Source organism: Octopus bimaculoides, chromosome 20, assembly GCF_046866305.1.
Source record: "Octopus bimaculoides isolate indiv1 chromosome 20, ASM4686630v1, whole genome shotgun sequence".
In the NCBI taxonomy this organism is placed as follows: Eukaryota; Metazoa; Mollusca; class Cephalopoda; order Octopoda; family Octopodidae; genus Octopus; species Octopus bimaculoides.
Window position 1 is genome coordinate 21,151,229 of NC_142947.1, and position 10,000 is coordinate 21,161,228.

The 10,000-nt window shown below is 39.9% G+C and overlaps 1 long non-coding RNA gene across 1 annotated transcript in view; it reads left to right on the plus strand.

The window, feature by feature from the left end:
- Positions 1-4,130: 4,130 nt before the first annotated feature.
- The window catches only part of LOC128250315 (uncharacterized), a 32,218-nt gene continuing 26,348 nt past the window's right edge, over positions 4,131-10,000 (plus strand). Inside the window, exons 1-2 of the long non-coding RNA XR_008266323.2 lie at positions 4,131-4,526; positions 6,843-6,910. This is a non-coding gene — a long non-coding RNA (uncharacterized LOC128250315). The remainder of the gene's footprint in view (positions 4,527-6,842; positions 6,911-10,000) is intronic.

The window sequence follows — 10,000 nt, forward strand, 5'->3', positions numbered from 1 at the left end:
CCAATGCCCCACGCACTTTCAAAATGATAATAAAGTATATAATCATTCATAGAATATTTAGCAGTGTTGATCATGGCATGATATGTCACAAACTTCGTGACCTCAGTCTCACGGGAAAACTGGGGGAGTAGCTGCGCGAATTTCAAAAGAAAGAAGTCAGATAGTTGCAGCCACTGGTGCTCTCTCTCTGGGGAGGCATCAATCCGCAGTGGAATTCCTCAGGGAACTATACTGGGACCACTGTTGTTTGTAGTGGCTCTCTCAGACATGCCCACAGTCGTACAGTCAGCCACTCACACCAGCTACACTGATGATACAACAGTATCACAGGCGATCAAGGACCCTGATGAAATACTAAAACTGCAGAACGACCTGCATGCAATTTACAAATGGGCTGATGAAAATAACATGCAGTTCAATGCTGATAAGTTTCAAGCACTCGGCTATCGGTCCATAAACAGACTACAATCGGAATACATGGGACCAAGGGGCCGTGCAATTCCAGAGTTAGTGTTGGTGCGTGATTTGGTAATGCTTGTGAGTAATGATGCAACATTCCCTGCGCATATTACCAAGATGGCAACACTGTGCAGGCCAATAGCTGGATGGATCCTTAGATCATTCAGAAGCAGAAATAAGGATACCTTGCTATAGAGGATTTTGTTCTCAGTCGTCTGGATTACTACTCCCAACTGTAGTCGCCGCAGAGCGTCAAATTGGTGATAGAACTTGTGGCAATCCAGTGCCACTTCACAAAAAAGATTGACTCGGTGAAATGGATGAGCTGTTGAGAGGGGTTACAAGAACTGAAGCTCTACTCCCTGGAGAGAAGGCGAGAAAGGAATGCAGTTATAAGCATATGAAGGATCCTAGAAGGTCTAGCACCCGACTTTGGAATTAAAAGCTATACCAACCACCGAACTGGATGGCACTGCATAATACCAAAAATCCTGTCTTCTTCATCTCGGATAAGCGGATAAGGACCAAGTATTGCAACAGCTTTGAGTTTCAGGGGTCCACAACTGTTTAACATCCTGCTCAACAACCTCAGAGATTTGCGAGGTGAGGATGCGGAATCCTTCAAAAACGATTTTATACTTTTACTTGTTTCAGTCATTTTGACTACAGTCATGCTGGAGCACCACCTTGAAGAGTTTTTAGTCGAAGAAATAGACCCCGGGACTTATTCTTTGTAAGCCTAGTACTTATTCTATCGGTTACTTATGCCGAACCGCTAAGTTACGGTGACATAAACGTACCAGCATCGAGTTCAGCAAAAATTTAGATTCAGGTGAATATGGTACTGTTTCGTTATCAATGGTCTGCTAGTGGGCGACCCCTTATTTGTCAGCCAATATCTTGTTTTAAGTTTTCCTTTACCAAACCTCATGAGTTTATAACTATACCAACCATGATTTCTGTCTGCTCTCTCACCCCTAACCCTAACAGATAATACCCTTTATTCTCTTAAGCTTAAGATATACAAGGTTTGATATGATAGTCTATAAATCTAAACTAAAAAAAAACAAATAAAATCAGTGACAGGCAGAGTCTTCTTTGACATCTTATTTATTAGCTTCCATGGTGTGGCTAAAGCAAGATGTTCTCTGTCTGTCTCCCTAACCTCTGGGAGATTTTAAATATTATTATACTAATGTGTCCATCTGTTCAAACTTAATTAAATTCTATGTCATTGTGCAGCTGAAGATTGCTCTGCGTTTTAAATTGATGTAATGATTACATTGTTCAATTTATTGGAGTTGCATGAAACGATCGTACTGCATTACCCACGACGGACTTCTTTACGTTTTCGCCTACCAAACTTTCAGTTTTCGCCTACCACTCACAAGGCTTTGGTTGGCCCGAGGCTATAGTTGAATACACTTGTCCAGGGTGCCACACAGTGGGACTGAACCCGGAACCACGTGGTTGGGGAGCAAGCTTCTCACTACACAGCCCCAAACACTTTGATTCGGATTCTATGCTACTTAAAATTTCAAAGCCCCTAACGGGGTCCTTTCCTCAGGCCGCTGTAAATTCGAATAAATGAGAAGGTGCAGGAAATCCAAGATGGCTGCCGGTAGATGGGCCTCTATTGGTCAAGGAAGGTCACGTGGCGTCACAATATGTCCACTCACTCGTATGCATACATACATACATACATATTACATACATACATATGCATATATATATATATATATATATATATATATATATATATATATAGTTCAAAAACACAATAACAAAAAAACAAAAAAACAACAAAGTGAGGACGTGATATGGAAAGTATTATTGGACGCTCAGGAAAGGAAAGAGAGAGTGTATGACGTTTCGGGCGTAGCCCTTCGTCGGAAAGATGGAAAGTTCGGAGAATGGAAGAACGGAGAAAGAGGAAAATGGTACCGATGCCCACGAGGTTACATGATGAAAAGACCGGAAGAGGAGGTGGTGGGGGAAAAGTTCTTTCTAAGATGGGAGAGTGAAAAAGGGAGATGAATAGCGGTGCGCGTGCGTAAGTCTGCGAGTGTGTGTGTGATAACAGAACGTGTGTGTGCGTATGTAGGTGTGTGTGTGTGTGTGTGTGCATGGTTTGGTGGTTTATCTGTTAGTGTGTTTGTGTGTGTGTGTGTGTGTGTATGACGTAGTGGAAGAAATTAGTAGCAGGACTGGTTAGTGGACGCTGTAGACAGTGTAGGTAGAAGGTCAACAGGTGGTTGTTTGGGTGTGTGTGTGTTCGTGTTTGTGTGGGGTTGTCGGTGTTAGGTACGTGTACGTGTGTGTGTGTATTTTGTATGTGCGCGTGTGTGTATGTGTATGTTTTCTGTGCGTGCGTGTGTGTTTGTGTGTATGTGTATGTTGTGTGTATGTGCGTTGCTGTGTACGTGTGTGTGCGTGCGTTTGCTATTGTATATGCGTGTGTTGTTTATGCCCATGTGTGTATGATTGTATGCGTGTCTGTGTGAGTGTGTAGTGTTGGTGAGAAGTGTGTGTGTATGTGGGTGTGTGCGTGTGTGTGTATATGTGTGGATGTGCGTGTGTGTGTGGGATTGTGAGTGTTAGGTACGGGTGTGTGTGTGTGTGTATGTATGTCTGTATGTGTTTCCGTGTGCGCGTGTGTGTATATTTTTTGTGCGTGCGTGTATGTGTATATTGTGTATGTTTTCGTGCGTGCGTATGTGTTATGTATATGAGTGAGTATTGTGTATGTGAGAGGTGTGTGTGCATGTGTGTATATGTGTATGTGTGCCTGTGTGTATATGTGTATGTGTGTCGTGTATGTGTGTATGTGTGTGTGTGTGTGGTTTTATGTATGTGAGGGGTGTGTATGTGTATGTTTATGTGTGTGCGTGCGTATGTGTGCCAGGTATGTGTGTTATTTTGTGTGTGCACTCCTGTGTGTATGTGTGTGCATGTGTATGCGGCTGTGTATGTAGGCGTGCGCGTATATATGGGTGTGTGTGTGTATATATGTGCGTTCGGCTATGTGTGTGTGATGGCGCGTATGTATGTTTGTCATGTATGTGGGCGGTATATATGTAAGGTGTGTGGGTATTTGTGCGTGTAGGTAGTGGTGAGATAAAAAGTAGAAAAAAGTAAGTCTAATAACAAGAGAATAATGGATATAATGTAGGGGACGAGGGGGGGGGTTATATATATATACATACATACATACATTATATATATATATATATATATATATATATATATATATATATATATATATTGTTAATAACGATAGAAAGCGTAATTTTGTGTTTATCTATCCAGCTTGGCATATAAAATATCTCAGGTAGACAACACTTTACAGTAAATATGTCCCGGCAGAACGCACGTCACGGTAAAGATGTCTCTGTAGACAGCATCTAAAGAAATACCGGCATTTAATATTTGCAGAAACGGCAGAATATTAAGCAAAATGCCTTGAGATATTTAGTTGCAGCCCTTTGCATTCTGAGTTCAATAACAAAACAATGGCTCAGTGATGTGTATAAGGTACGATTCAATTAACAGCATCCTATCGCAAAATTTAGTGTTGTTTCAGTGCGTTAATATATTTATCAATTTCATTATTAGATTACGAATGTATAAAATATGTATGTATAATATATTTATAAATATATGAAAGGAAATGGTAAGCGTTGATGTGAGAGAAAAACGGTAAGCGTTCATGTGAGAGAAAAAGCGAATGAGCGAAATAGTAAGAGAAAAGAAAGGAAAGAAAGAAAGAAAACGAGCAAAAATTGAGAAAGAAAGAAAGAGATTAAAAAAAAGAGAGAGATGGGAAGCAAATGTGAATAAAAGAAGAGATTGGGAGAAATGATAGAGAGGAAGGGGAAGGTAAAAGGAAAGAGCGTCTAGGATATCGGAAACCATCAAAGGCCGTGATAACAACAAAAGCGACGACACTGTCCTTTGTCTTGGCTAACTCTTGATCCTACCCGATGTCTTAGTTATATGCGTGTTAATGGCAAAAACCAAGAGAATGGAGGTAGGAGAAGGAGATGAAAGGCGGGTACAGTTTGGAGGTAAGTTTGATGGAAGACGAAAGTAGTAGTAGTAGTAGTAGTAGTAGTAGTAGTAGTAGTAGTAGTAGTAGTGGTGGTGGTGGTGGTGGTGGTGGTGGTGGTGGTGGTGGTGGTGGTAGTAGTAGTGGTGGTGGTGGTGGTGGTGGTGGTGGTGGTAGTGGTGGTAGTAGTAGTAGTAGTAGTAGTAGTGGTGGTGGTGGTGGTGGTGGTGGTGGTGGTGGTGGTGGTAGTAGTAGTAGTAGTAGTTGTTGTTTTTGTTTGTTTTTAGCTCCAAGTCACCCCTGATGGAGCAGACCTGTGTGTGGATCAAAGATATTATTTCAGCAAGGACCTACATGTCGATTGGGCTTTCCTTTCTCAAGTTGGCAGTGTGTAATTTGAAAGAAACTTAACTGTTCTTTCTAGCAGGGTCTAGAGACTGCATAAAAATCCATTGGCTCCTGATGCTGTTTGTTTGTGGTTGGTTTGTAGTGGTGGCCACATCAGATTGCTTAACAGCTTCTCCTTCCTTACCCTCCACTTGATAACACACAATAACCACACACACACACACACACACACACACACACACACACACACACACACACACAACATAACCTCAAAGTGGTCGCACGAAATGCTAGAAATTGAAACCAAATTTCTCTCCAGTAAAATCTCACCAAATTAGCCAAAGTAAAACACTGAATAATGTATGTTAGACACCTACCTCTACAAAGGAGAGATGGTCACGGTTGGGTTGTTACTGATCATAGCTCTGCTTTAATTAGGGTTATCCTAGAGCCGAACAACTTACCTCAAACACCCCGACCACAACTATCCACCCCCCTCAACGGCAGCCCTTAACCGCATCAGTCAGCTTTATCATGATAACCGCAACCATCCCTTAAAGTACCCCTGCCACCGCATCCACTTCAACATCATCTCCCCATCATTTACTTTCGCTAACCACATCCACTTGCACCGTTACACACAACAACCGCAATAAAACAAGACAATCCTTCTCATTTATTCCCATTTAACACCTATCGTTATCATCATCGCCTGCACACAACTACATCGTTAGCCACAACTATTCCTAAGACCACCTCCACCATCACACCTGCAACAACAACAGCAACAACATAACAATCACCTCCACTCCCGTTTTCATTACTTTTGTACCATAAACTCCAATTACATTTAGCATCATCGCCGCTACTATCTATACCGCACCCCAAAATCTAACGACAATCACGTTGAACTGTACGAAGACGCCTCCACATGGTCGCACCAACTGCTAGAAAAAACAGCTTAATTCCTTCCTGCTGCACGTTAGTAATTTACAAAAGGAAGTATATAACGGGATTATATATACGTTGACAGAAGTAAGGAAGGCTAACTGGGGTTTGTACGCTTCGATCACACGTCTGCTTGATCAGACTAATGATCAACAATAAGTGTAATCACCTCAACAACACAAACAAACCATTTATTTTCATTTTTTCATTTTTATTTATTTATTTTATTTATTATTATTATTTTGATTTTTGTTGTTTTTTTGTTATCAAATATTCAGTCGCTAATCCAAAATTGGTGTCTATGTTTGTAAAGGTAGTAAGTGTATGTGTATGTAAGTGTATGTGTATGTAAGTGTATGTGTATGTAAGTGTATGCACGTATACATATATATATATGTGTGTGTGTGTGTGTGTGTGTGTGGAGGTACCACACAGTGGGACTGAACCTGAAACCAATACGTTTGCAAACGAACTTCTTAACCATACAGCCTTACCTGCGCCTCAGTAAGAGTCTGTAATGCAAAATCTTCGCTACAAAACCACAAATCGTAACCAAACCAGCCAGCCCTTAAAGGTTTCATGGCGCCCTTCCCCAAGTAGTGATAGTTATATGTGATAAGCAGGGAGCTGCTGTAAAATTATCTAACAGGATCACCGCTACTAAACCACAAACCACAAACTGTAACCATAAGAGCCGAACCTTAATTTTTAGATTAAGTTTTCAAGCCTCTTTCCTATTTAGTGGTGACTGCGGTAAGTAATGAGTGTGTATGTGTGTGTGATAGGAGGAATAATGAGGCTGTGAAATAATCTAGCAGCCACTTACTACAAAACCACAAACTTTATCTACAACTCATAGCCATAAAACGAACCAATCCTAAATGCTTCAATTGCAATCTTTCTATACCTTTTATCTTTTAATGTTTACTTGTTTCAGTCATTGGATCACAGCGATGCTGCGGCACAGCCTAGAAGAGTTTTAGTCGAATCAATCAACCCCAGTATTTATTAATTTTTTTTCTATCGATCACTTTTGCAGAACTGCTACTTAGGTGGACGTAAACAACCCAAAACCATTTGTCAAGCGATGGTGGTTTGTTCACGAGGGTAAGTTTAAAAAATCATATGTACTTTTATTTCTGTAATCTATTAAAACAAAAGCAGAAGTCGACCAATTACATCGTTTCTCGACATAGCCTCCTGGCTTCTCGATGCACTTCTAACGGTCCACAAGGTGGTCTATTCCATCGGAGAAGAATTATGGTTAGTCGCACAATCATTTATGCACCACTTACTGCAATTCTTCATCCGAAGCAAACGGACAACCTTATAAATGATGTTCGGCCTACAGAAGTGGTAGCCAGAAGGGACGAAATCTGAACTGTATACAGAGAATCCCTGCAACTTGAAACCCAAGTTTTCAATGGTTTCAATAATGTGGACGGCCTTATATGGGTGTGCATTGTCGTGCAACAACAATACTTGCTTTGACTATAGATCTCAGCGTCTGGTGCAAATTACTGGTTTTAGTTTGTTGGCCAGCATTTCACTGTAGCCTACACCGGTGACCTATAGGTATTCACCGCAAAAATCAACCGCGTCAATCCCCACCAGTCTTGTCATTCGCGAAGATCAAGAACACTGAGCCTTCTCCTGTAAGTAATTTGTTAAATTAATGTTTTCTCTCGCCGAAGCACGAACGCATATACACTATTTCCTATATTTTATGTTTATTTCTAATTATCAATTGCTAAAGAAGATCGTACAATGTTTGTGACACAATCGATGGCACCGAGCTTTTTAAGATTTCGTTTTCGTTTTGATTTCTTAAACCATATGGGCGCCTATTCCACACATTTTCAATCCATAAATGTACTCTAGATATCTCGAACCATCTTTCTCATAAACTTGAACAAAAACACATGGCTGTCACTTTACATTTGGCTTTGTTTTTCATTCAAAAATAAACTATTGGTTTTAATTTGGTTCCGTCTAAGAGGCGGCTTAATATAATAGTGAACTCAAATTTTTTTTTTATTGGAATAGTTATTTTATTTTAACAATTGATGTCAGCAGTTTTATTGATAAACATATAAAAAAAAGCACCTGGGGTTCCATCCATATAACCACTCTGACATATCGGTAGGAATTTATAATTATTTCATCAAAGTCTACTGAGAGTTTCTGTGCAATCTTTGTCTTCTGCTACAATTTCAATTCTTTCCGAAATCGAAAAACACTTGTTTTCTTTTTGAGTTTTTCCCCACTTGAGTGTATGAGTACGTATATGTGTTTCCCCACTTAAGTGTACGTGTTTTTGCCTACGTAATCGTATGTTTTTTTCCCACTCAAGTGTATATGTGTTTGCCTACATAAATGTATGTATGTTTTCCTACTTAAGTGTATGTGTCTTTTCCGACTTTAAGTATATATGTATTTGCCCACCTAAGTGCATATGTGTTTGCCTACTTAAATGTATGCATTTTTGCCCACTTAAGTATATGTATGTTTGCCCACTTAACTGTGTTTTTCTCAGGTAATTGTATGTTTTTGCCCACTTAAGTGAATGTGTTTTCCCACTTAAGTGTATGTGTGTTTACCCACTTAAGTAAATATGTGTTTGCCTACTTAAGTGTATGTGCTTTTGCCTACATAAATATGTGTGTATTTTCCACATTTAACTGAATGTTTTTCACATTTAAGTGCATGTGTTTTTGCCCACTTATGTGTATGTGTGTTCACCCACCTAAGTGTATGTGCGTTCGCCCACTTAAGTGTATGTGTGTTCACCCACTTAAGTGTATGTGTGTTCGCCCATTTAGTGTATGTGTGTTCGCCTATCTAAGTGTGCGTATGTTTGCCTTTAAGTGTATGTGTTTTAACCCACCTGTATTCGCCCACTTAAGTGTATGTGTTTTTGCCCTTAAGTGTTTGAGACAGTTTGGTTAATTATATAACTATTTTGTCGATTTCATTAATCGAATCTTCTCTATGTCTAATTCAGGGAAGTGAAGATGCGCTTTTTATTTTCGCTGCCTCACTATAATTTGAAAATCACAAATACATTTTCAGTTTCAAAGTAACGTTATATTTCATTCTTTTTGCTGTTGGAGCCCAGGAGAAAAATATTTTCAGTGATAATAGTACAGACACAAACTGTATGTCGGTAGCCAGCTGGAAAAGACGTTTTCCTGGGGCTAAACAGTCGTAACATCGTCCTGTGTAGGACTGCCACATCCTGTTGGCAAATACACTTTACTGTTCGATACTGTTACTACATATCTCTCGTTCTGAGATTTAAAATTAGTTGTTTTACTCTTTATGAGATCAGCAACTGTCTGTCGTTTTAAATAGTATGAGCAAGTCGAATAAGCCCTCATCACTAGCCTGTGATTGTCTCACACCAAGGACGAGAAACAACCCAGAAACCTAGGTCTGTGAGTATCACGAAGGCTAGAGCTGGGAGCGATAACTTCCCTTGCTCATACTATACGTGTGTGGGTAGCCAGCTGGAAAATATGTTTTCCTGGGGCTAAACAGTAGTAACATCATCCTGTGTAGGACTGCTACATTCTGTTAGCAAATAAACTAGATTAAAGCTAGATGGCTACGGCTATAACTGACAGTTTTGTTGCTGAGTGCGTGGGACTAGTGGCATGGCTCGTTATGAGTAGAGACCCGGCCAACACGTAGCCCCTTGCAAGAGATCACGAATTTCATGTTTCTATAGTATAACAAAGTCAATAAGATAATCAAATTTCAACTGGGGAAGGCCCAGGTAATTTTATGCATGAGTTTTGGGCGGAACGGTATGTTGCTTACCATAAGACCTAGCGTGAATCATAACTATATCATGCAAATACCATTTCTATTCATTTTACATGTGCCAAAGCGTCCAAAGTTATACCACGAATTGTAGTTACGCCCTACACTGGGATTACAGTCACCAGATAAGATGATTTTTGTCGCCAGTTGATATGGCGAGAATAGCATTTCTAAGGCTCTCGTAAAACAAGATATAGTTTTTTTTCCGTTGACTGGTAATCTATGAGTCATGTAACGTGGTAAGGTTTTTCAGTCCTATTAAGAGATAAAATGTAAAAACATGCGCAGTCGTTCTCTTTCCATTATCTTTTATCTTCCGTTCTTTCAGTTGTCATTTTTTTCATAACAATACAAACATTTCGTAATTTGAAT